The sequence below is a fragment of the Rhinolophus sinicus genome, linkage group LG12 (genome assembly GCF_036562045.2).
Source record: "Rhinolophus sinicus isolate RSC01 linkage group LG12, ASM3656204v1, whole genome shotgun sequence".
Lineage (NCBI taxonomy): Eukaryota > Metazoa > Chordata > Mammalia > Chiroptera > Rhinolophidae > Rhinolophus > Rhinolophus sinicus.
The window spans coordinates 14,685,109-14,712,357 of record NC_133761.1 but is presented as its reverse complement, the minus strand read 5'-3'; the positions used below and the strand labels follow the sequence as shown (position 1 = coordinate 14,712,357).

Sequence of the window (27,249 nt, the reverse complement as noted above, 5' to 3'; positions counted from 1 at the left end):
TTCTCTTAGATTTCCATTATTTCATTAGGTCTTCTCCCCAAACTCCCACTATCATAACCCACTGTTACCAAGGAAAAGTGGCCTTGTCCTCTGCTCACAGTTGTCGTCTTAAGAAGTAGTTATGTCAGGTCAGGCTGACGCCACTCACCTGGAATTCTAGTAAATGACACTGTCTCGTGAGCTTAGAATCGGAGAGGCGTCTTTCCTGTCATCTCATGGCTGACTAAATGGTGGACTGAGGTACTGCCAGCCACACCACTGCTTACCCCTATCAATTTCTTGGACATGTGGCAGGTGTGGTGAGCTTAGATATCATTATTAGAGTCAGAACCATCCAGTTGTGCATGGCCAGGTTAAATAAGGTGGTGGGAATGACATACACATAAGAGAGAGAGAATGCTGCCTGTAGAGCAGGGAGAATAAAAGAGGAAAGGCGGCAGCTTGGACAGAAAAAGCACGTGTGGAACACCCACTGTATGTTCAGGCTCTTTCCAGGCCCTGTCTCATTAAGCCTCACAGCATCTCCACTTAGGTATCTATTTTACTCTCCATTTTAGTAAGGAGTAACCTGAGAGAGATTAAGTAATTTCTTAAAGGTCAGACGGTTAATGAGCGTTAGAACTGGGGATTGAAGATGTGTATGTTGATTCCCCTTTATATGTGCTTTTCCCCTTGTACCTCTGGGCTGCCATGAATATAATAATAATGATATGATGATATGATATGTGATATGATATGATATCACAATATCAATTAGAATAAGTGAAAGAGATAGAGACAGCTGATCTTCCGCTGAACACTTACTGTGCGGTACCCAAGTTACATACATAATTTTAGTTAGTTCTTATAATGTCGAGAGGACACACCACCAGTTGCCTTGCAAGCTGGATCCAGGTAGTCAGAGGCTCTTCACCCACTCCCCTGTCCTTGGAATGTATGCTCTGCCCACTGTTCCCAAAGTGGGAGCCATTTTCAGGGGCACAGCCTTGAGAGAGTAAGGTGCCATTGAGACCATCTGGGTGGTATATGTGAATGAACCCAGTCAAGGCCTCTATATGAACTTTTAAGATTCTGGCTGCCTGAGACACGCCTTGTAAGTAAGTTCCCTTGCTTACTAGAACTGCTGCCTACCGATCTGGAGCAGTCTGCCTTTTTCTTTCTTCTCCCTTTGCCCTTTGTGTACAGGGGCCAGTTTCAGATTTCAGCTGGGAAGCTCCAGAGTATGAAAACCCACATAAGCCCAAGAGTTCTAACTCTGCTGTGCCTCCTCAGGCCATTTTTCTATTCCTCGATGATTTCACACCTATTCGTTCTATATGTATTATGAAGCTCAACCATACCCAGCTTTAGAGAGATGTGAGGGAATTGGCAAAATATAAGTTGCTTGAGGAAGTATAAATTAACACAAGCACTTTGGAAAGGAGTGTAGCAGTAGTTTATAAAACTGAATATTTTAAAGCCTATGATGCAACAGTTCCATTCCTGTGCTGGGAGCAGTATTCATAAGACAAAAAAACTGACAATTTGAAAACTCATTGATTAGAGAATGAATAAATAAACCCATCTCAGTCCCACAATTGAATATTACACATCATTACAAATCAATTATGTATGCATATCTCTACGAATGAATCTTTATAATATTCCACTTTAAAAGACACGTGGACTAAAACTAAACCTGTAGTATGTGTATTTATGTATATATTCATATGCATATGTGTTTATATATGTGTCTGTGTGTGTAGATACATTTGTAATTTATTATCAATGTTCAGTGATGGGTTCACAGATATTCATTTTGCTGCATTACATCATCTTAAAAATGGACATGCACGGAACAATGATAGTAGTATTTCATGAACTAAGTGTTAAGATGAATCCAGTTTAGAACACTGGAGGGGCCTTGAGCTCCAGACTTTCCAAGCCTTTCGATTGCCTCCATTTTTCTCTTTCAGTGGTTCCATACCTGCACCGGGTTAGCCATTTGTTGTAAGACTGGGGTGATGCATCACAAAACAAGGCATGGGATCTGGCTTCCTCGGCAGCTGCCAAGGTGCTGGACCCTACATCCAGCAAGTGCAGAGGAGTTAGTTTCTTGCAGGAGGAAACACAACCAGTGGAGAAAAGAGACAGCGGAGAGGCACAAATAAATCCTCCCACCATTCTCTTTTCCATGAACTATTTGAAGATGTAGCTTCTCTTTGCGACCCTTTTAGACAAGTCCCGTAGGGAAAGCAAATGGCTACAGCTCTGCGATGTGTCGTAAAATAAGGAGCAGCTAGCACAGAACACATCCCTTTAGGTGTTCTCGCGTCTTTCCTTGCCTCACCTCCTCTTTTCCTTTGTTCTCATTGCCCTGGGCTTCCACCTCCCCCAAAAGTGTAAGGATCTTAATGCTTGCTTCAGGCTCTGTTTCCTAGAGGACCCAGTGTAACACAAGGGAGTTATTTAAAATAACCATCATAGCTCATGTCTCAAGATGAACTTCTGTTGTGCCTAGCGCTGAGTCAAGCACTTTCTCTGGATTATTTTATATAAACCTCCCGATAATCCTATGAGATAGCCTTACCTTGCAGATGAGGAAACCATCACTCAGAGAGGTTAGATAACTTCCTTAAGATAACAGAGTAAGCAGGAGGCTCTATTTTAGGGACATGCTATTATTCTAATACATCTTTGTATAGAATTCCTTAGAGACATTGCTTTTCCCTGGCTCCACAAATAGTAATGACTTTGATATGCAATGCCTGTGATATTCATGCAATAAGGATTCTACACAAACAATTAAAGACAAAATATTGAGTCACAAACTTGCTTGAAATATCTTATGTAAATGAGGGGGGTAGGTTATTGTTTTTTTTTAAATTAAAGTTTATTGGGGGACAATTGTTAGTAAAGTTACATAGGTTTCAGGTGTACAATTCTGTAATGTATCATCTATACATCACATTGTGTGTTCACCATCCAGTCAGTTCTCCTTCCATCACCATATATTTGAGCCTTTTTACCCTCATCTACCATCCTCCTCCTCGCTTACCCTCTGTTAACCACTAAACTATTGTCTGTCTACGAGTTTTTGATTTTTCATTTGTTTGTCTCGTTCTTTTGTTGTTTTCAGTTTTATATACCACATATCAGTGAAATCATATGGTTCTTGACTTTTTCTTCTGACTTATTTCTCTTAGCATAATAATCTCAAGATCCATCCATGTTGTCACAAATGGTGCTGTTTCATCTTATGGCAGAATAGTATTCCATTGTGTATATATACCACAACTTCTTTATCCATTCATCTATCGAAGGACACTTTCGTTGTTTCCATGTCTTGGCCACTGTAAATAAAGCTGCAATGAACATCGGAGCACATACATCTTTACAAATAAGTGTTTTCATGTTTTTGGGTAGGTACCCAGGAGAGGGATTTCTGGGTTATATGGTAATTCTATTCTTAGAATTACCTCCACACTGCCTTCCATAGTGATTGAACCAATCTGCATTCCCACCAACAGTGTATGAGGGTTCCTTTTTCTCCACAGCCTCGCCAACACTTGTTACTATTTGTCTTGTTGATGATAGTCATTCTGACTGATGTGAGATATCCCATTTTGTTTTTTATTTGCATTTCTCTGATGATTCGTGACGTTGTCTTTTCATATGTCTATTGGCCGTCTGTATGTCCTCTTTGGAGAAATGTCTATTCAGATCCTCTGCCCATTTTTTAATTGGATAGTTTGATTTTTGTTGTTGAGTTGTATGAGTTCCTTATGTATTTTTGGATATTAGCCCCTTATCAGAGGCATTATTTGCAAAAATCTTCTCCCATTTGGTTGGTTGCCTCTTTATTTTGTCGATGGTTTCTTTTGCTGTGCAGAAGCTTTTTAGTTTGATATAGTCCCATGCATTTATTTTGGCTTTTTCTTCCCTTGCCTTTGGAGTCAAATTCATAAAATGCTCTTTGAACCCAAGGTCCATGAGTTTAGAACATACGTTTTCTTCTATGTAGTTTATTGTTTCAGGTCTTATGTTTAGGTCTTTGATCCATTTTGGGTTAATTGTGGTACTTGGTGACAGATAGCATTCCAGTTTCATTCTTTTGCATGTGGCTTTCCAGTTCTCCCAGCACCATTTATTGAAGAGGCTGTCTTTTCTCCATTGTATGTTTTTTGCTTCTTTGTCAAAAATTATCTGCCCATATTTATGTGGGTTTATTTCTGGGTTCTCAATTCTATTCCACTGGTCTGTGTGTCTGTTTTTCTGCCAGTACCATACTGTTTTGATTATTGTTGCCCTGTAGTACAAGCTAAAGTCAGGGAGTGTGATACCTCCAGCATCGTTCTATTTTCTTGGGATTGCTTTGGCTATTTGGGGTCTTTTGTGGTTCCATACAAATCTGGGTGGGTAGGTTTGATACATTATTTGGTTATGAAATGTATTGAATGGGTTGACACCAGCAACAAGAAAAAAGAATAAATAGGATAGACCTATTTGCACAGAGTAAAAGTGTGTAGTGTTTTCTGAAGCTTTACTTTGTATGTGAATGTGTTAGAATGTATGTGTGTGTATGAATCATGATGTACATTTTTTTATTGTGGTGAAAAAAATTTTAAAAACTGGTACATTTGGTGACAGTATCGCATAGTTTAAAAAACAACACGAAGCATGTTTTTGGAGTCAGGGACATCTAGGTTCAAATATTTATCCAACTATAATTTTTGTAAGAACCTAAATCTAGCCTGCTGGCTCACTTGCTGCTCTTCAATGGGAGTGTCTTGTGGAAAGGTTTAGAGTCTCCTGTATTTTCTTTTTATAAGGAAGCCCATGTAGCTTAATGCTTACAAAGCATCACTAAAATGCATTTATTGGAGGCTGTGCTCCAAAGATACTTCTATGCTTGATGGACTGGACCCCACAGACCTTTGCGGCTGGTCCTCACATATTATTTATCAGGCATCTCTCTCATTTTCTCTACACCTGGGTGAATCTTAAGATTGTTGAGGGACCAAGGCCAACATTTGTCTCAGAGTCTGACACATCTTTGGTACAGAAGATGTTTATTCTCAGAATCATTTCTTTCCAGGTGGTTCATACCCAAGACTTGACCAAGTGCCCAAGCTTTAGGGAGATTCTTGGAAAGGAGAAGACTAGGAGATCATCTAGTCATTGTGAAATGGAACACAAACTCCGAAGGAATTTGAACTCCCTTTTGGCAAGTACCCTCCATTTTTCCAGGCTCGCTCCCAAACAGAGATTCACTGCACCTCTCGCAGGTGTATACTTGGGAGTCCTTTCATGGCAGAATGGTGTGCTGGAGAAGATCTGGCTGAATATCAGAACAGATAGTCCAAAGAGGAGGAGACTTGGCTTCTTAATGTTTCCCCAACCCTCTCATTTGCACCTAGATTCCTCTTCTGTGGAATTTTAACTTCTACTCCTGGAGCACATAACATTTTCCAATGCTTTCCAACTCAGAAAAGACCCACACACCAATTTTTAAAAACAAAAATAACCTTCTGCCAACATTATAAAAAGCAAGTCACAATAATTATAGAGAACCTTAGCAATAGAGAGAAACAAAAAGAAAATGTATCTATTATCTCACCTTTCCCCTTGCTGGAACACCATGGTTTGTACCTTGGTATAAATTCTTTCAGACCTTTTTTATGCATGCAAGACACAATGTGTTGGTTTCACTATTATGATTATCCTTGTCATTTAAACTTCACACAGCGCTATGATCATTCCATGGGATAACTCCTACAAGTGGAACTACTGTATTTCCTGAGTCAAACAGCATGCATATTTTGAAGGCCCTCTCTTTTAAAACGAGTTTTCACGCAGATTTCTACTTCTTCCTCTCCCCTGTAACTTTCATACGTAACCTGGATGTACGTCAAAACTCACAGCACTGATGCTGTTCTCCTATAGTCTATAGTACCCCCTTTCGATGAAGAATTCTTTGATAAAAGACAGTAAGTATCTGGTCATTCCCCTGAAGAGTGGCTGAATATGCCACCCCAAAATATGCCACTTTGGTATAAGAATTATTTTGAGCTGAAGGTAACTGAGAAGAAGCAGATACAAGAAGAATTGTCTGTCCTCCCTGTATTTACCTAAAAGCAGGACATAAATTTATAAGGTTGTCCCCTCTCACCTCTCTTCCAGGAGGGAGAGAAGTTAATCACCAGAGACAACTTTAGACTTTTGTCAGCCCAGAGATGGCACAAGAGGAATCTACCACAACAAGCCTTGCTAAAACTAGCCCTTGGCGACCATTCATTTCCCCATATACCAGGGGTGCCAAAAAAATGTATACAAGTGGACACTTTGGTCAGTGTTGCTCAAGCAGTAGTTCGCTGTCATCAGAAGTGTCTGGATGCTGATGTAACCACTTTGAGAACCTCTTGTAATTGCAGAAGTCAAATGTGACTTGTATTCATCTTTTGTTATCAGTATATATTGAGTATTACATTTTTAATACAGTTGTCCTTTCTTAAAATCTGCATACATTTTTTGTATTTGCCTTCCCACAATTTGCTGCCCTTAAACCAAAGTTCTATTCCTTTGTCTTGTCACTTCTCTCAAAATGTATTGTTCTTTTGTTAAGATGCTATATAAATGCAAGTTCTAACCACCCCTTCAATTTATTTATCACTGGCTGCTCCTAAGTGTACACATGATGCACATGTTAATAAATTTCTGTTTGTTTCCCTCTTGTTAATCTGGTTTTTGTTAGTCTAATTTATAGGATCCTAGCTGGAGAAACAAGATGGATAGAGGAAAAGATTGTTTTCCTCCTCTAAATCTCCAACTGCAAACATTTTTATCGGTCTGCTATATGATTAAAATGAGCTCAAAGGATCGTGTTGAGAAATCTTAGCTATAAATACTGTGAACTGTAGTTTGTGGGTACAAGTGCTTAGAAGTATAAGTATAACCAGAAAGCAAAGAGGAGTTAGCTTTTTGTGGGATAAAACATGAACAATGGTGGAGGAAGACACAGGAGCTTGTCTTCTAAGTGGTATCTTTATAAAGTGACATTGCCTTGGGGAAGCGGGGGTATTACAAGATAGGAGAGGTGCTCGTTTTGTAAATCCATACTTATCACACGTCACATGAGAAATCCAATTTATTAAACTGTGAGGGGTGGCTCCAATTTTACTTCCTTAGTGGAGCCTTCTGTATCAATCAGGGTGCAAAGTAGCAGAACCATTAGAAGATACACACAATTTTAAGAGCCAAATAGTCTCTGTAACACTAGTATCTGGATGGAGAGTGCACCTTTTTGCACACCCATCAGTAATGTATAAAAAGACTAGTTACCCTACAGCTTTCCCAATGCAATATGTCATCATAATTAAATTTTGCCACTCCGATAAATAAGAAATGGTATTTCAATTTTTTAAATTTGAATTGCATTATGGGTGAGGTTGAAGCTCTTTTCATAAGTGTAATAATAAACATTTTACATGTTTAATCTACTTCATTATCTTCTGCTCTACATGCTATCTTCTGCTTCATGTGTTTTGCCTATTTATGATGTTGGGGTCCTTTTTATTTGATGTTTAAGAGTTCTTTACATATGAATGATGTTAGTTCTTTATCTGCAATATATGCTGCAAATATTTTCTTCCGCTTTGTAGTTCATCTTCTGACTTGGCTTATAGAGTTTTGTGCCATGCAAAGCTTCTTCTAAATTTTTAAAAATTTTTATCTAGTTGCATTCCGGAATCTTTTATTGTGTCTGAAAATTTTAGACACATTTTTGAAAGCCTTTCCTTACACGTTTCAAAGGAAAGTGTTTTCTTCTAGTACTTTCCTGGCTTCATTTTTAGAATTAGGTTTCTTATCTATTTGGTGTTTCGTTCTGTTTCCTTATGTGTAATGTGGGTTAGGAATACAATTATCCCTTTCTAAGTGGTTTTCCAGTGGTCCGAACACAATTTGGGTTCTACTGATTGGAGATGCCAACTTTATCATACATTATATTTTCATATGTGTATTTGTACTTTCTAGTCTGTTCCACTGATCCATGTGTCTATTCATGAACTAGTACAATATCCTTGTATTAATAATGGCCCTCTGATATATTAGACTGTCTGTCAGTTTTTTGCCTCCCCCAACCCCTTAATGGCTCTTCTTGTTTAGGGTTCCCCTGGTTACTCTTGCATGTTTATTTTTTCAAGTGACTGTTAATATGAACTTATCTCATTTTAAGATAAAACCTTTTGGTATTTTTATAGAGTCTTTATGAAATGTTTATTAAATTAACATAAAACCCTGACATCTTTATGATGTTGAGTCATTTTTCTTCAAGAACAAGGGATGTCTGCCCATAAGTCTTTCAGGCATGTTTCTAACATTTTTCTCATGTAGATTTTGCAAATTTTGTGTTACGTTTATTGCTAAACATTCTTTCTTTTTTATTGCTATTGTGAGTGGGATTCACTCTTCCATTATTTTTGTGGATATGAAGGATATTGATTTTTACAAGTTAATTTTCTCTCTTGCTTTCTGATATTGAAAATTGTGTGTTTTAGAATTGATTCTTTAGATCCATTGAGTTTTCAGTTTGTTAAGTATTGGGTTTTTCTTTTCTAAAGCTCCCTTTTTCTTCCAGATCAGCTTAGCGATTTTTATAATGGTTTGTTCTTATTCAGAATCTCAATTCCATTTTATAGATTAAAAAATATTTAAAACGTACTTTATTGGATGCTTATTAATTTCACTATCTAAAGTCTTTGTAGATCCAATTGTGTTGTCCATTTGTTTTATTTCTGCTGGCTGTTGTTCATGGTCTCTTCTTTTCTTATGTGTTTTGTGCCACATACTCATGTTCCCTGGAACTCTGTGGAATTATTTGAGGCTTGTGTTTAATGTGAGTTCCTCCAGAGAGGAGTGATTTTGCTTCTGCTGGACGTTTATGGACAATAACAACATGTGACCGATTCAAAATAATTCTTTGCCTTGAGGCTTTTTAATTCACATGGATAATAGGAATTCAGGCCACGAACCTCGGTGAGGGGTTCCTCAGGAATCTCTCTCCCCACCTATCCCCCCAGTTCCAAGATTTAAAAAAATTCTTTACTGTCTGGTTCTGAGAGTGAGTTTATTTCTGGATCTCCCTTTCACTCATGGTGTAGCCCTTTATGTTCCCAGCTATATTTTTAGGGATCTCCTAGAGTTCCCCTTTGGGGGACACTGTCCTTGAGCTGGAGAGGTTGTCAAAATAAAAGATCACACTTTAGAAGTTGGCAGATGCCCCAGGACAAAATCATGCTCAATGGCTTGCTCACCTCTGTGCTCCTGCTTTTTATTAATTTTTGGCTTCTAAGGAATATTTTTTTTTTCACTTTCTTACTAGCTCAACAATGTATTTTTTAATACCTTTTATTTTTCAATTACAGTTGACATACCATATTATATTAGTTTCAGGTGTATAACACAGGGATTAGACATTTATGTAACTTATAAAGTGATCACCCTGATAAATCCAGTACCCATCTCACATCATACATAGTTATTACAATACTACTGACTGTATTTCCCATGCTATATTCTAATTCCCATGACTACCAATTTGTATCTCTTAATCTCCTCCCCCTACCTACCCTCAACCACCCCCCAATCTGGCAACTATTAAAATGCTCTCTTTATCTATGATCTATGATCTGTTTCTGTTTTAATTGTTTATTTATCCTGTTCTCTAGATTCCACATATAAGTGAAATCATACAACATTTGCCTTTCTCTGTCTGATTTACTCCATTCAACACAATACCCTCTAGGTCCATACATGATGTTGCAGGTGGCAAAATTTCATTCTTTTCTATGGCAGAGTATATATTCCATTGTATATATGTACCACCTCTTCTTTATCCATTGATGGACACCCAGGTTGCCTCTATATCTTGGCTATTGTAAATAATGCTGCAATGACCATATGGATGCACATGTGCCTTCGAAGTAGAGTTTTAGGTTTCTTTGTATAAATCCCAGAAGTGGCATTAGAGGGTCCTTCTTTGTCTCTTGTTATAGCCTTTGTTTTAAAGTCTATTTTGTCTGGTGTAACTATTTCTACACCACCTTTTTGTTTGTTTCTTTGTTTCCATTTTCATGAAATATCTTTTTCCATCCATTTAAGAGTACTTTTAGTCTGTGCATGTCTTTCAAGCTGAAGTGAGTCTGTTATAGGTAGCGTATGTAAGGGCCTTGTTTTCTTATCCATTCAGCCACCCTATGTCTTTTGATTGGAGCATTTAATCCATTTACATTTAAGTAATTGTTGATAGATATATGTGCATAGTCATTGCCATTTTATTATTCATATTTTTTATTCCTCCTCCTCCTCCTCTTTCTCCTTCTTTTTCTCCTCCTTCTTCTTCAAGAAGTCCCTTTAACATTTCTTGTAATACTGGTCTGATGGTGATGAACTCCTTTAGCTTTTTCTTGTCTGGGAAACTCTTTATCTGTCCTTCATTTCTAAATGATAGCTTTGTTGGGTAGAGTAATCTCAGTCACATGTGCTTGCTTTTCATCACTTTGAATATTTTGTTCTAACCCTTTCTGGCCTACAAATTTTCTGTTGATAAATCAACTGACAGTCTTATGGGAGCTCCCTTGTAAGTATCTAACTGCTTTTCTCTTGCTACTTTTAAGATTCTCTCTTTGTCTTTCATCTTTGGCACTTTAATTATAATGTGTCTTTGTGTGGGCCTGTTTCGGTTCATCTTGTTTGAGACTCTGTGCTTCCTAGGCTTGTATGTCTATTTCCTTCACCAGGTTAGGGAAGTTTTCCATCATTATTTCTTCATATAGGTTTTCCATTCCTTGTTCTTTTTCTGGTACCCCTATGATGTGAATGTTGGTAATGCTTGATGTTATCCCAGAGGCCTCTTAAACTATCCTCATTATTTTTGGATTTGTTTTTTTTCTTTTTGCTGTCCTGACTGGATGTTTTCTGCTGCCTTATCTTCCAAATCACAGATTCAACCCTCTGCTTCATCTAATCCAATGTTGGTTCCTTCTAATATATTCTTTATTTTAGTTATTGTATTCTTCATTTTTTACTGTTCTTTTTTGTTTTCTATCTCCATTTTTATGTTTCATATCTCTTTGTTGAAGTTTTCACTGGGATCATTGAACATCCTTATAACCAGTGTTTTGAATTCTGCTTTTGGTAGATTGCTTGTCGCCATTTTGTTTAGTTCTTTTTCTAGAGCTTCGTTCTGTTCTTTCATTTGGGACATGTTTCTTTGTCCCCCATTTTGACTGCCTCCTGTGTTTGTTTCTATGTATTAGGCAGAACTGCTATATCTTCTGGTCTTAGTAGAGTGGCCTTATGTAGCAGGTGTCCTGTGGGGCCCAGTCTCCGTGGTCACCTGAGCTGGGTGTTCCAGGTGTATCACTTGAGTGGGTTGTGTGTGCCTTCCTGTTGTAGTTGAGCCTTGGTTGATGTTTGCATGTCAATGGGAGGGATTGACGCTCAGGCTGATTGGCTGTGAGGACTGGCCATGACTATAGTGGAGGAGCTCTTGTGCAGGGGCTGACCTATGGAGCAGGATTTGCTTTAGCAGGGCTCTGGTGCCTGCCCTTTAGGTGATTGTCTTTTGTGGAAGTGGTTGGCTGTTGTGGTCTGAAACTGGCCACCAGATGTGTTGGTTCTGAGACCTCTTGGGAGGGGCTCTGTTACCAGCCAAATTCAGCTGCTGCCTCTTCTCTGTCCAGGGCCACTGGTATGAGCTAAAAAGTGACCTGCAGATGGGTGCCACTTGTGCTGGGCTTAGAGGTACCTGGGAGAGGCTAAGCTGCAAACTGAGGCTAGCTGTCATGAGTGCCAGGCTCGGAGCCACTTAGCAAGAGGTACAGGACACACTAAGGCCAGATACTGCTTGTTTGTTTTTTCTGAACCTTTGAGAGATTTTTGGGAAAGTCCACAGCATGAGCCAAACAGGTCATTTGTATGGAAAAGTCAATGGAAGTGTCTTGGGTGGGCCCACAAGTTGGATGGGGCGGGGTCTCAGGGAATCACCAGGGCAGGGCAAATGGTGTTAGCCAGTTTGATGGAGACTCAGATATGCTAGCCATCTGCATCTGCATGGCAGGTGGGGGGAGGGCTCAACAAGGGAACAATGGCTTCTGCAAGCACTTCTGTCTGGGAGAAAGCTGCCCCTCCAGTCCTTGCCCTGAACTCAATTTAGTTCCTCCTAGTATGTCCCTGTCACCTTTTGCACTACTGCTCCAGTGCTAGAGCTCTGAGTGAGTGAGTTCATCAGCGACTAAGTCCATGTACAGGCCGTTTAAGAGGAACATCTGGTTATGCAGCTGTTCTCCATCTCACTCAGCACAATCTCTTCTGGTTTTCACAGCCAGAAGTTGTGGGGACTTCTTTACCTAGCACTGGAACCCTGGGCTGGGGAGCCTGGTGTTGGGCTGGGACCTCTCATCCCTCAGGGGGTACCTCTGCAGTTGAGATATCCTTCCCATTTTTTAACCATCACATGTGGGTGTAGGACTAGCCCCTTCCACATCTCTGCCCCTTCTACCAGTCTCGTTGTGGCTTCTTCTGTATGTCCTTAGTTGTAGGACTTCTGTTCAGCTAGACTTCATGTGATTCTCAATGATGGTTGTTCTGTAGTTTAGTTATAATTTTGATGTGGTTGAAGAAAGGTAAGCATAGCATTTACCTACCACACCATCTTGACCGGATGTCTCCTTAACAATGTATTTTAAAAGCATTTATTTCAAATATTATATAGCTTTTTAAAAAAATAGAAAAGTTGTTAAGTGTACCCAAAATGTCCTACTTCCACCAGACTTAGGGGTCTAAGGTGATTTCCAAATCATCAAATACATTTTACATTAATTAAAATTATGATGTAGATATAAACATGGAAAGATGGTGGTGTAATGTTCAGTGAGAAGAAGTAGTTTCAAAATTATAAAAAGTATGAGCTCACTAGTTATAGAGATTCTTATATACAGAGAAAATAGTTTTAAAAATGGCTATTAACAATGAATAGTGACTGTTTCAAGGAGGTTGAATTTTGGGTGATTCTTTTTTCTTTTATTTCTTCTTTTATAGTTTTCCATAATGAACACGAAGTATTTGGTTAAAAATATTTTTTAAAGGTTTAAGAAGTCATATGAATCTGAACTAAGCAGGAAAGGTGTTAGTTTTTTCAAAGCCATTTGAGTATCTTTCACAATTTATCAGCTTTGACTTAATGTTTCTCTCTCTTCTTTCTCTCTCTCCACCCCGGACACACACACACACACACACACGTACACACATTTTCTTTTGCCCTCTGGGCAAAATACTTGAGTGTAGGCTTTTATCTTCTGTAGAGATATTTGGTTTCTAGGAATTAAAGACTTGTCAATAGTAAGGGAGCAGATAAGGGTGGTTCTCCTTCCATGGAGTCTTTCAAAAGTTTGAGGGTAGTTTGAGAAGTTGAAATGAGTAAGATGATGTCTTCCCTGGAAAATAACTCCCTAAATCCCTTCCAGTGATGATTCCATTATTTTGTATGTGTTCCCTGCTTGGAATCGTTTTTCATTCCCCCCCCCCCCCCCACTACCTCATTTAACGAACTCCAGATGAAGAGTCTTACAGCTTTTAACTCTTTTAGAATCTATCTTGTTAATGGACCTTTCTAGAATTGATTAGATAAGTATAGAGACAGAAATTTAGTATGGGAATCAGAAGACCATGAGCTACGAGGACACAATAACAGACCCTTTTCTTGGCAAATGTGCAAGAAAACGCCACCCTGACAAGACCAACTGTGCATAAAAGCAGCTGCTGTGATATAATGAAAAAGTTTGGGACAACAAAAAGAATACACTTGAGACTCCAGAAGAATTCCACTTGCATGCATCATAAAATTAGATTAAAAGGAAAGACTGTGTAAGGCCATCCAAGTCAATTCTTTTCTTTCAGATAGCTCCGCAGATGTAGTGAGGACCAACAGTCATTTAAAGTATGAAGTTCAAGTGTATAAACTATATTCATAATTTTTAGAGGGAACTACTTTCTGAGACATACTTCAGGTTTATCAGAATTTCAGACCCTCAACAACAAAAATTTTGCTTCCTCTACATGTGGTTGGGTTTAAGTACTAACTAAATTACTAAAAGCTTTTATAGTGTTATAAATGAATGTAAATTGCATCCCAGTAGTAAAATCGACCATGTTACATCTACTAATTTGAAAGATCAGAAGGACACATTTATTTTGATTGTTGGAATCTCTTAGATGGAAATGCGTTTTTGTCCTGTGAAGTAAGAAAATATTTGGAAATCTTGTTCAATTCTATCATCACTGGCCATCATAAATTACTTCATTATCACAAATGCTGACAGATCAGACTTGGCAAGTTCACTTTGAAGGAGGTTTGGAATGGGCTGAAATTTGTCAGCATTTCTCCCCCAGTTTAAGCCTGGATCCCCATGCAGGATATTTCTAGACAAGGAATCTGCCTAACCCTTTATGGTTCTGCGTTTCTAAATGGAAGTGTTTTGTGGTATTTGAAAAATCCAGAGAATTAATTATGTAGCAAGTTGAACTCCATCCTGAAGACACCGTGCTTCCTGGGAATCTGTCTACAGGATCTCTTTTTCTTAATTTTTTTCATGCCTCCATTTATTTTTCTAAATGAATGATACTGTGTGCTCTTTCTAGAAACATATTCATAGGTTTGTGGTTATCCAACCACATCACTCATGATTAGAACTCCCCTTCTCATGCAGAGTAAAATCCAAAGTTTTGACCTACAGGCTTTATACTATCTGGACCCAAACACCTCTGGGCTTATTCCTCAATTGCACCCATCTTGCTCACTCCTCTTATGCCTCACTGGCCTCCTTGCAGTTACACCATCCTCAGAGACTTAGCATTTTTAAGTTCTCTCTGCCTATCCTCCAGTTAGTTCCAAGGTTGGCTTCCTGTCTTCATTCAGTCTCTTCTCAAATGCCCTCTATGGGGACCTCCCCATTTCCGTTCCTTGTGTTATTCTTTTTTCCAGCACTTACCAATGACATTATGATATGTGTATTTATTGACTTATGTGTTTTCTATCTCTTCCCCACCATGCGTAAGTTCCAAGAAGCAGGAACTTCCTTTCTTTACTGTGTATTCCCAATACCCACAATATCACCTGGAAGGTCATAAGTGTTGAAAACGTATTTACTGATTGAATGAATATGTAAATAAGTGGCTGGTTCCTGAGGCTTCTGTCACCTGCCCTATTAGTCAGACCGCCACACATAGATTTAGGTTGATGACTTGAAACTGATGAGAGCTATGTGAGAAGAACTGAGGAGGCATAATGGATTAATTTCATTCAATTCACCGCTATGAGTAAGGCCCTATGTCAGAGTTGATATTAGCACATCTGTTTCTCTGAAGAAGACTTATAATTGATAGCTTTTACACAGGAAAAGCCAAAGCAGAGAAACTTCTGTAACCATTTGGGACCGCCCCCTTCGGATTCCCATTGAAATAAATTTAAGTTGACATGCCTTTGTTGAATCCCTATTATAAGGAAGGCGCCAGGCTGCTGATTAACCCAGTGACATGCTTCACAATGACATCAGTCTTTCAGGATTAAATAATGGCAAATTGAATACTTAGGAAAAAGAATTCAGTACAGCAGTACAGCATAAAATTATAGACTTTTGCAGAGCTGTATTAGCCTGATTGCTTCTAGAAGTGCAGATATTAAAACTATTAGGATTCTACTAGAGTTGGGCATGTAGTCTGTTCATTGATATGCACTTTTATTACTAGTTTGGCTGTGCATAGAATTCTAGCTTAAAATAATTTTCCTTCAAAATTTTGAGGGCATTGCCACCTTATTTCTTGAAAAAGTACATTCTACAAATTGGTCAAGAAACATTCTTCATTATTGTCTGAACATTTAGGACGCACTTTTGTGCAAATATTTGTACTGTTTATTTTTGGTATGTGTTATCTATGTTTTATAAGAGTAAAATTTCAATGCACGCATATATGTATTAGGACCCTGTTATACAAAAGGATGGAATAAAAAAAGTAGAGGATACACAGTCGTATGTAATATCATCTCCCAGTGAGACCTTACTGTGTCTGACACTCTTCTAAGGGATTTAATGGATTAATTATACTCAGTAGGTTAATTCATTTAATAATCATGACATGCCCATGAGGTAGGTACTCTTACCGTCCCCATTTTACAAATTAGGAAACAAGAACAAGAGTTTTAGTAACTTACCCAAGGTTAGCAATGGTACCAGAACTCTGCAGAATCCATATCTTAACCATTATTATATTATCTACCAGGAAGCACACATTCTACCTGGACAGGTAAGAAAGAAATCTATAAAATATCAACCAGAGTTGACAGCAAGAAAGGAACTCTTTCAAAGTAATATGTGATTTTTTTTTTCAAAACTAGACAATAATTACCATAAGAGTTCAAAGGAGGGAAAGGCAGGTTCTTCCTGGATGGAATTGACCCAACTGTTCATCACAATAGCAACGCTGGAAGAAATAAGGAGCCAGTGCCCTCAGAATTTTGAAGGAAAGTTATTTTAAGCTAGAACTCTATGCATAGCCAGACTAGTAATAAAATTTGAGCGTAAATACATGCAGAACCTCAAAAATGTTTCTCTCCATCCCCATGCACCTATCTTAGAATACCATTAGAAGATGCCCTTCATCAAAACCAGGGAGTAAAATTTGACCTAGAAGATGTGCAAAATTGAAAACAGGATATTGAGCACAGGAGAGACAGAGAGAGGACCCCAGAATAGTAATTGTGCTTCAGGTACAGAGGGCAGCCATCCAGATTGGAGTAGCATGACTCAAGGGCTGTCATCACCCTGTCTGCTACTGTTGAACCAGCTTTCCAACCAAGAGAAATGTCTTGGAGGAAGTATTGAACCAAAACAAGGGAATATACTAAGAAAGAGGAAGACATGTTCTCCATTAAACAGGGAAGCCAATCTTGGAGAAAGGCAGAGGAAACTCCAAGTACGGCAGAGAAGCAAAGGTCAGGATGAAAATTAAGCAGCCTGTCTGAGGGGCAACCTTCCTGAAGCAGGAGCAATGCTTTTTTTTTTTATTTTTTTTTTTTTTACCTGATATAAGTGACCGTATGAAACATTGTACTGAGATGTTATTGGAAGCAGTAGTTGGAAAGATTAGCAAAAGAAAATGAAGCAAATTGAAAAGCAAGGTAATTATGAACTTCAGGAAAAACTAAAAGTAGAAAGGGAAAATAATTATAGTACATTATGGTGCTTTTAGATGAATGATGTTTGTATAGCATATGACTAGAAATGCTGAATATGACTAGAAATCCATATTCAGCATTTCTAGTCATATGCTATATATATATATTATAGCAAATATATATATATATATTATAGCAAATATATATATATATATTATAGCAAAAAAAAAAAAAAGTGTAGTCTAATCGTAACAGGGAGATAGAAGAGAAGAGGGGATGGCAGCCTCAGAGAGCTACATCCCCTTCTACTGTCACAGAACATATGTAAGCGATGCTGCCAATTGATTAACAAACACATATAAATACATGCATTTTATTTAGAAATATGGAGATTTGAAAATGCCAGAAAAAAACTGCTCAACAAGTTAAAAAATGGTTACTTCTGACAAGCAAGATAATTTTTAAAAACAAGCTTTTAGTATTATTTGAATTTTAAAATTACATGTACGAATTACTTTCATAAAATAATAATTTTTAAAATTAAAATTGTCCGAGTGAGCTTTCCCAAAATGTTTGGTACCCAAAGGACTCTCGATAACAATTCTTGGAGGTAGCCAGTTAGCGCGGTTGGTTAGAGCGTGGTGCTGGTAGCACGAACGTTGTCGGTTTGATCCCCGCATGGGCCACTGTGAGCAAAAAAAAAAGAACAGAGTGAATAACAATTCTTCTTCTTATGGTATTATTATTATTATTATTATCATTATTGTTATTATTATTGGAATGAGTCTGGGCTTATTGTCAGATGATATTGAATCTAGCAAAATCTGTCACTGACTATTTCTGGGGATTGGATGGAGGACTTAACTCATTGGATCTCAATTTCTTCATTTGCAAAGTGACAGGATATCAAATATACTAAGAAAGAGAAAGACCTTTGGCGGTTAGGATTTCCACATATGAATTGTGGGGAGACACAAACATTCAGACCACAGCACAAGGGTTAACTCTTCAACTGTTAGCACAAATACAGAGGGTGCCAAAAAAATGTATACACATTTTAAGAAAGGGAAAACTGTATTAAAATTGTAATAATATATACCGATAACACAAGATAAATACAAGTCATGTGTATACATTTTTTTTTGGCATCCCCAGTATATAACCTCTTAGGCCTGCTCCAGTCCTATTATAAATGCTATGAATAGACCCTTTTATGCAACACACGTACACTGACAGGGTGCTGTCACACATGAAAAGCTTGGCCGCTTTTATGGTCCTGACTTTGATCTGGGTCATGGAGCAGAGAGGGAGAGGAATGTCTTTATCACTGGTTCAAGAACATGAAAGGTGACTGTGAAGAGAAGGGGGGATCTCCAGCAACACAAAAGACAGAATCAGACAACATGATTTTATCCTCCAGAGTGATTCTTACCTTACAGAGTCAATGTGTTAAAACAGAACGATGTACCCAAATGCACTTTGGAAAGTGAAAACCCTACACAAGCATAGGAGGCATGGCTACTATTGTTCAGACAGGGGCCAGTGCACTGGAGTGGGAAAAGCTTTGGCCTGGGAGTTAAGACATTTGCATTCTAGTGTTGTAATTCTCTGTGTGAGCTTGGACAGGTTCCTTCCTGTCCTTGGTCTCAGCTTCAGGATTGGTAAAGGGAAGACTGACTCCATTGGGGTTCCTCCATTAGCAGGGAAAGAAATCAGACTCGGTGAAAATGGGGTAGCACACAGAACAGAGACAAAAGCTCAGGAAGGACAGGAGCTAAAGGTGTTCTGGAGCTCTGGGCAGGGCTGGTCATCAAAAGATTGAACGACAACATGGCACAGGCACAGGTCAATGGGAAGGGGTGCCAGGCGCCACTCTTGAGCAGGGACCTAGAAGCCCTTTGCTGATGTAGGGTGCGTTAGTCTGTTTGGGCTCCTGTAACAAAATACCACCAATGGGGGTGGTTTATAAACAACAGAAATGTATTTCTCACAGTTCTGGAGGCTGGAAATCTGAGCTCAGGGTGCCGCTGTAATGGGGTAATGTTTCTCTTCCAGGCACCAGATTTGTTGTTGTATTCTCACATGGTACAAGGAGGTAGGGAATCTCTCTGGGGTCTCTTGTACGAGGCACGAATCCCATTCATGAGGGTTCTACCCTGATGATTTTAGCATCTCTGAAAGGTTCCACCTCCTAATACCATCACCTTTGGAGGTTTGAATTTCAACACATGAATTGTGGGGAGATACAACTTTTCAGACCATAGCACAAGAATTAACTGTTCAATTGCTGGATCAAATGGAGATCTGGGTTAGTGGTCCCAGAAAGGAGATGGTGGAGAGGACATTCAGGATTGTGGGGAGGCAGCTATTACCAACCAGTATGGAACTATTCAATATTTCAACAACTGGTACAGCTGTGTTTCTGCTGGATGTTAGAGCTATGTGTATGTATAAGGAGTTGTTTTTGTTCCTTCAGTCCTCATTGCTAGGGTGAATTGAGATAAAAATTCGGCAAACAATTTTTTCCACCCTTGTATCTCATCACTTTATACTCACATTTGAGGGAGAGAGTATCTGGTTGGTCTAGTTTAGAGCTTATGCTCTCATTTGGCTAGAGGATAACAGAACACTCTGAATGACAGTTCCATCACAACTGTATCCAGTGGCATGGAGGCAATTTCCTCAAAGACCTCAGAGCCCTGTTACCCCAGGATGAGATACAAAGTATTTAACAGCTGGTATGCAGGGACAGCAATCAATTAGAAGGTACATCAACCCTTGACTATGGGGCAGGATCCTGAAGGTTGCCTGCTGTGCTAGGGGTTAGCCTTCTGTTACCAGCTGTGCTGTTGCAAGATCAGGGCAAATACTAAGTCACAAGAGTAGGGATGGGGGAACCATCCCAGTATGGAGGGGGAACATGGGAGTAGTGGCTTGGGCCATGATTATTGTTCATAGGTATGGTGTACTGTTATCAGCTGGTACCTGCCTAACAGCTGAGTATGAACTCTCTGTTACCAAAAGACGGAGGGATGGATGCCAGGCTGAAGAAAAGTCATAGCTGGCTGTTACAGAGGGTTTGGACTAGAACAGCCAATAATTCATGAAGCTGAAAACTATAGTTTGCTGCAGAGTATATGAGGAAATGTGTGGTGGTATTTGATTTTCACAATGGCTAGGAGATGGGGAGGGTGCTATTGGAATTTGGTGACGGAGTCAGGAATAATAAATGTCCTAATGACTGATGTAGTCATGCTGTTCTACCCTCAATGCCAGAGATGCCTCTGTTGAGAAACATTGCAGGGAGACTTTTCTGGAGGTGGCTGCTGGTGAGAGTATAGCCATTTCCAATGGGCAAAAAGGGGATAGTCCCAGTTTGGGTAATAGAACTGCCATTTATTATTTATGATGGGTTAGGTCCATAAACACATCAGTCATTTCATCCGCATGACTGTTCCCTGAGGTATAGTTAATTAACCGCTTCTTATACCTGAGGAATTAGGCTCAGAGAGATAAAATAACTTCATCAAAGTGACACAACCAAGGGGCCGAGCCGCCCCTTGGGTCCGCCCCTTGAGTCCAAAGTCTTCCTCCAAAGTTTCAGTGGACTGAGAGGAGAAAGGCAACTGTGTGTGTGTGTGTGTGTGTGTGTGTGTGTGTAGTCCTTCCAGAAAAACAAAATCATAGTCATGTGACAAACTCAGGATGACACTCTAAGAAGAGTTGTTGAGTCCTGGAATTGATTGCTGTGGGAAGCTGGAATTTTTGGATATTTGAAAAAGCCCCAGATATTCACATATTCATTCAGATGTAATTTTTCCTAGATTAAGGGGAGAGACCATTAGAGGGGTCTCCTGGTCTTGTAGCAATGATTCAATTCTCAGTATTCTATCAGAATCCGAGGGCTGACCTAAGATAAATCTTGAATAAACATTCCTTGAAAGGGCTGGAAATTCACACACAACTGCAACTTAATGGAAACTTAAGTTGAAACCAGCCATTCAAATTCAACATTAACTGAAGTTTATCTACATGAAAAGTGCAATGCAAGATGTCAAAAGTTAAAGAGAGGAAGGGTGAGTTAGAATTTTAAAAAGTAATAATATTTTATACCATTATAGAATCAATATACATTATTGTATAAGATTTCTATCAAACAAATATTATGCTTCTCTATTTGCTGTATATGGATTTTTGTATTTATTTCACATTTTAAAATCATCCAATTCCTCATTTCTTAGTTTCTATAATTCCATTATAAATACGTTGTCTCCTTCTTTACCTAAAACTTTGTGCTAACAAGCCACTACCTACTCCAAGGGAATTACAAGAAAAGCTAAGCTTATACTATATTGGTGAAAATGAAGGACGTAAGAGTAGAATTTATTAATGAAAGGGGGAAACAGAATATGAGCGTAGTAGGCACTTGCATGGCAGCAGGGTGCAGAGAAAAGAAGATCTAACCAAAGTGGTAGTTATTTCCAGGAATAAAGACTGCATTTCAGGCTTTCTGGTCCCTGCGTGTCAATCTCGGGTGGATGGAGAGCTTTCCAGTTCCCGCCCTATCCCAAACCGCAGCGCACACACCAGGTGGCGCTCGCAGCCTTCTAGTATTGCCTCTGGAGCTGCTGGACTTAGAGCTTGTCTCCTAAAAAAGGCTGCGCGGGCTGCCTGACCCCAGAGAATTGCATTCAGTGAAGCGCAGAAGCAAAACGGCGCCTTGCTCGGACCCCGCCCTGAAGTGAGGCCAAGTTGGAAAGGGACCAGTAGACGCAGGGCGGCGGTGGGGCTGGAGTGGACCCTTTCCACTCCAACAGCAGGACTAGCGGGGAAGTTCAGAGCATAGGCAAAAGGATGCAAACATCCTGCAATTTCCCAGAATTTGCATTCTCACTGTTGGGACGGTTAGAATGTCGCAAGGACACCCTTGAAAGACGCCACAGCCCCTCTTTCTGGATTCTCAGCTGGGCACAATGGAATGAGGTTCAGGGACCTTTTAAGAGTACCACTTGCCCTTTCTCTTCTCTCCATCACCACCCTTGAGCGGTGGTGAAATACCCTTTTTTTCATTTTGCCAAGGCGTGAAAGTATGTCCTCACAAAAATAGGTTCTTGCTAAATTCTCAGTTTCTGTACCTCCCTCCCCAACATTTGGGCGCAGTAATAAGCTGGATTGCAAAGGACGCCGCGGGGCATTTGTTTGCACGGTTCGAAAATGGGTAACGATAAGGACTCTCTAAGGGGCCTTAGCGGGTGACGGTGCAAGACCAGTCCCTCGAGACCCGGCGCAGGGCTTTGGCCCGCCTCCCGTGCTTCCCGTCGCAGGGTGAGCCTCTCTGAGGGCGATCTGCATGGATTAGAACCACCGGGGTGTTGGATAACTGGCCTCAGCCCAGATCTGTTAAATCAGGACCTGTGCGAGTGGGGGTGCGCAGGTTGGGAAGTCCAACCACAGGAAACTGCCCACATTCTTCCCTTTAAATTTACAAAAATGTCTATTTCAATACCCCCAGATCATTCTCCTGCACACTGAAGTTGGAAGATCGCTGCGTTGGAGTTTTGTAGTTCTTGTTCAGAATTGTTCGGAAAGGGAGGGCGAGGACCCCAGGCAGGGTAACACTTTGTAGTGGGTACAGGCCCCTGAGGGCAGGGTCCTTGGCGCAGGAAGGCAAGGCTGGTCTTTGGGAATGGGGGAGTGGGCACACAGCACCTGTGTACCGGAGGGCCCCTCACCTTCCAAAGCGAGCGCGGCGCCTGGTTTAGCAGTCCCACACTAGCGCAGGTCCGAGTGGAGGGGAAAATGAGGCTCTCCAAGCACGTAACACTCAGCTGCGCACCTGAGGCGGTAGCCAGGTCTGCGGGAGCGCGTGCGCGGAGCGGGGCGGGCTCCTCAGAGCATCTTCTGTGGGGCGGGGGTGGGGAGAAGAGGAGGAGATAAGGCGGGGGGGGGGGGACGTTGGGATTTAGGCTTGCCTCCCACCTCCCCAACCTCCGCCCCCTCGGCCACCTTCCGCTCTATAATTGGCCGCCTACTGGCCTTCCTTTTCTCTTATCTGATCCTGGTCGCCCAGCAGGAGGGAAGAGCTGGAGACGAGGAGGCAGCTCCAGGCAGTTGGGAGGGGGAGCGGGAGAGGGAGAGGGAGACGGAGAGGGAGAGAGAGAGAAGCTAATTAAAGGGGACTCAAGGCGGGAAGCAAGCAACAGCCGTGCGCCGCCAAGAACCAACTTGCGGTGGAGCTTGGATCTTCCCTAGGCACCGAGAGGTCCCCAATCTGGGCTGGAACCTTGCCCTGCACAGGTCAGTTCTCTACCTTCCTTCGCGCTGGCCTTGAAAAGTTTATTCGCGAGGAAGGAAAAGTGGAAAGGGAGAGCCACCTGCAGACGCAGTGCAATTCATAGACTTTCTCTACGCGCGCGCCGTGGATGGCCCGGGGACCTACCTTCGGGGTGGGATGGGACTGTGCACCCGTCTGCCTCCTCGCGGAGGTCACTGCGCAGGGAGACTGGAGGAGCGGAGTGATGCGAATGCATAGACAGTGACGATGCCTTGTGTTGCTCCCCGGAGCTTTCCCCTGTACTTGGGTGCTGTGAGCGCGCGGGGGGTAGAAGCGGGTCCGAATTCGAGACAGTGGCGACACCAGCACTTCCAAGTAGAAGGGGCTTAGTAAAAGCGTTAATCTGCTGAGAAAGGGGCTTAGGGACTTGTCTTGGAGGGCTATTTATAAATAGAAAGCGCGCCGTTTTTATTTAGGTTGTACTTGGGGTTGTTTGGGAGAGCACCTGGAGAGATGATGGGGGACAACTCGCCCAGCCACTCCTTGCTACTGCCGTAGATTAGTACCGGGTACCCGGCGCTAGACGCCAGGAGGGCAGCCAGACAGAGCTCATTGATGGAGGATGTTGGCGGCAGACACGCTTCGATGTCTCTGCGTCAGGAAACTCCAATGCTTTGCGCGTTTTGCTTTGGGTGTCTGGACCCAGGAGGTTTCGGCTTTGAGATGCATCACCAGACTGTGTTGGAGTGTCCTCTCCGCCCAGGCTTTTCCACCCCTCACCTTACCCCACTTTATCCTTCTGGACCCCTCTCTGCCTTAAGCCTCCAGCTTCTGGGTGAAGATGCGTCCGACAGAGCTGAGCTTTGGCGTGCAGCGCACACAGGCAAGATAGGATTAGGGCTGGGCCAAGAGGAGCCCACGTGGGGCCACTGGAGTGGCTTCAGTACTAGGTAATGTTCTGGACGGCCTCTGCAAGCCCCAGACCACAGGCACTCGATTTTGGATCTGGGTTCTTGGGTCCTAGGTGGGAAGCACGCCCTCTGGCGCATGAGCTCAGGGTTGACCAGGGGTTGCCACTTGTGCACAGGTGTGGGCTTTGGATTCGTCCTTAGGGAAAGGGCCCAAATGGGGCTTGGGAGCAGCTCTTACAGAGGCCTGCATTTCTCCCTGAGACTTCTTTCTGGAGCTGCTACTGAGAGCCCGATTCCCGCTGGAAGTTTTGGAGTCCCTTCTGGAAGTTTCTGAGAATCCAGAGCTGGCAGCAGCTGCAAGAGATGGGAGTGGGCAGGAACAAAGACAACTGGGGATAAAACTGGTGACTCTGGGGAGTAGAAATGAAAAAAAGTTTTCCTGAAGCTCTGGGGATCCTCCCCTCCAGAGGACAAGGGGGCCTGTCCTAGCTGCAGCATATAATAGAGGCCCTACTCAAATCCAGCAAACCGAGTTATGCTGGGTGACACGAGGAGAACTCGTGTTTGTTTCTGACAAGGTGGTCTGGTTCTGCACATGGAGAACACGGTAAATTTAGAATGAATGAATGAACGAATAGCATTTGGATTTTTGGCTGCACCAAAAGAACATCTTGGATGGATTTCATCTGAATATGGCCCCAATAGTGTGGTTACGGTAAGACAGACTTCAGGGTAGTATTTTTTAAAACGTAGCTTTATTAGGACGTAATTCATATACTGTACAAGTGTACAGTTCTGTGGTTTTCAGTAAGCAACCATCACCACAATCAGTTTTAGAACATTTTTATCACTCCAAAAAGAAATTCCATACCTGTTAACAGTAGTAACTTCCCATTTCTTTCCAACCTGCTATCACCCATCCCACCCAGCCCCTGGCGACTACTAATCTACTTTGTTGACATTTCATACAAATGGAAGCATACAACATGTGTGTGGTCCTTTGTGACTGGCTTCTTTCACCTAGCAAAGTGTTTCTGAGATTTATCCATGATGTATAAAATACTCTCTCACTAAACACTGGCATCTCCTCCTGCCAGGGGAGCCCTGAGCCAGGATGGACCTGAACCTCCACTGTAACCCTGACCTCCTGGGGGTCCCTTTGAAAGGACAGAGCCACACTGGTGAGGCCTCTCAGTAATTCCCTGAATAGGATTACTTGGAACCCATTAGACTTCCTGGAGCAGTTTTGGGTGGGTCCCAAGCTCCAGGATTGATGGGAGGAGGCCTTTGGCCCTTATCCTGCTGCTCATGGTCCAGCTGAGGATTTCAGAGAACTTTTGGGGCCGTCTAGTCATGTCTCGGTTCTCAGAATCAGCCGGGGCTGGCCTTAAGAATGGGCTGAGCAAATTGGTATGATTTGAGGGGCAACCCTAGCCAACCAAAAAGGCCCCTTGGGGTGGGGGGGTGTTCTCTTTGGCTCTTAAATACTTCTTAGTGTCACTTAATAAATATCTCTCTCTCTCTCTCTCACACACACACACACACTAAAACACAAAACGTGTTTTCAGCTGACAGTCTCTGCAGTTATGTGACTCTGGAGACAGTTTGCTGTCATTTTAATCCAAACACAGCCAAATGACTGCTGTTTTCTGGCCCTTCAATGAAACCTAAAATTCCTTTAAAGGACAAGGTCCTTCTTGAATTGCTGTGTTAAAGGAGTCTCAGTTCTTGCTGATGCAGTGAAGATCAAAGGTTAGCAAGCCGAGATTGCCACGGGGATACAAAAGTCAATTTGGGGAATGTAATCAATAATGTAAAAATCTTGTAGGGTATCGGATGGACACTTGTCTCATTAGGGAGACCAGCTCAGGGATGATGTAGATGCCTGATCACTGCACTGTACACCTGAAGCTGAAGCTGAACAATAATGAATGTCAACTACAATGATATATATATATATATATATATATATATATGTATATATATATATGGTTACAAGAAGCGGAGTACAGCATTAGGAACAGAGACTGGAAATGTAATGACTGTGAAATCAGAGGAGTAGTGGATGGGGGAGGGGGTTGTCACTGAGTGAGGGATATAAATGATAAATGTCTAACTATTACATTGGTTTGTGCACCTGAAACTAATAAAAAATGTTTAAAAAAAAAAAAAAAAAAGGTCAGCAAGCTGATTAATATGCAAGCAGGGTTTATTAGTGATACATTCTGAAGGAAGGGAATGATGGGCCTAGCCAAGGTGGGAGAGGGAGAGAGAGAGAGAGAGAGAGCCCTAGATCCCTTGTCCTGAGGACTTATAGTTTGCTGGGTGGGGTGAGGGAGTTACATATTGATTTGGCGGAAAAGGTGGTGCCTGCTCTTCCATCAGAGGGCGTGACCTCCTAAGATGGGTGGGGGTCTGACTCAGATCCTTATCTTCCTCCAGTCCTCCTTCCTCATCTGTTGTTGTAAAAACAAATATGTGGCTGGAGGCAGTTAATCAAAGCTACTTATGAGCTTTTTCTGCAGGGACTTGGACCCCCTCCCATCCCTCCTGCTTTAGGCCAAAATGGTGTTGTTTGTACAACACTGAGCCAAGAAATTATCTGGGATTTTGACAGTTTGTCTGGACCAAGGTTGTTGGTAAATACACTAGATCGCAGCCTGGGGAACAGAGGCCAGCCCCACGTGGGGAGGGGGTAAAAGACAAGTGACAAAACAAACTTCCTTTCTTAGTGCTGGATGTCAGGAAAACAATCTCCTCTTGCTCCTTCTATACTTAAATAAAAGTGTCAGGGATCCAGGTACATACTTCTATATAAAATATGCATTGAGTGAAGACAAAACCTCATCCTG

At 41.3% G+C, this 27,249-nt stretch overlaps 1 protein-coding gene and 1 long non-coding RNA gene across 6 annotated transcripts in view; one reads left to right on the top strand and one right to left on the bottom strand.

Annotated features, from left to right (window-relative positions):
• COL14A1 (collagen type XIV alpha 1 chain) overlaps window positions 1-27,249 on the top strand; it is a 224,969-nt gene that overhangs the window by 2,471 nt on the left and 195,249 nt on the right. For 2 of the 5 annotated variants that reach the window (XM_019716662.2, XM_019716740.2), the window contains exon 1: window positions 23,370-23,509. The exons of 1 other annotated variant lie outside the window; for it this stretch is intronic. The gene's annotated coding sequence lies outside the window, so the exon portion shown is untranslated. Of the gene's footprint in view, window positions 1-23,262; window positions 23,510-27,249 lie in introns of those variants that run through there. 2 more of the 5 variants (XM_019716514.2, XM_074317020.1) reach the window with 2 other exon arrangements.
• Window positions 17,572-23,053, bottom strand: LOC141567797 (uncharacterized). Its single transcript, XR_012490639.1, has 2 exons — window positions 22,945-23,053; window positions 17,572-17,898 (listed from the first exon to the last, which is right to left on the bottom strand). It is a non-coding gene; the product is annotated as an uncharacterized LOC141567797 (long non-coding RNA).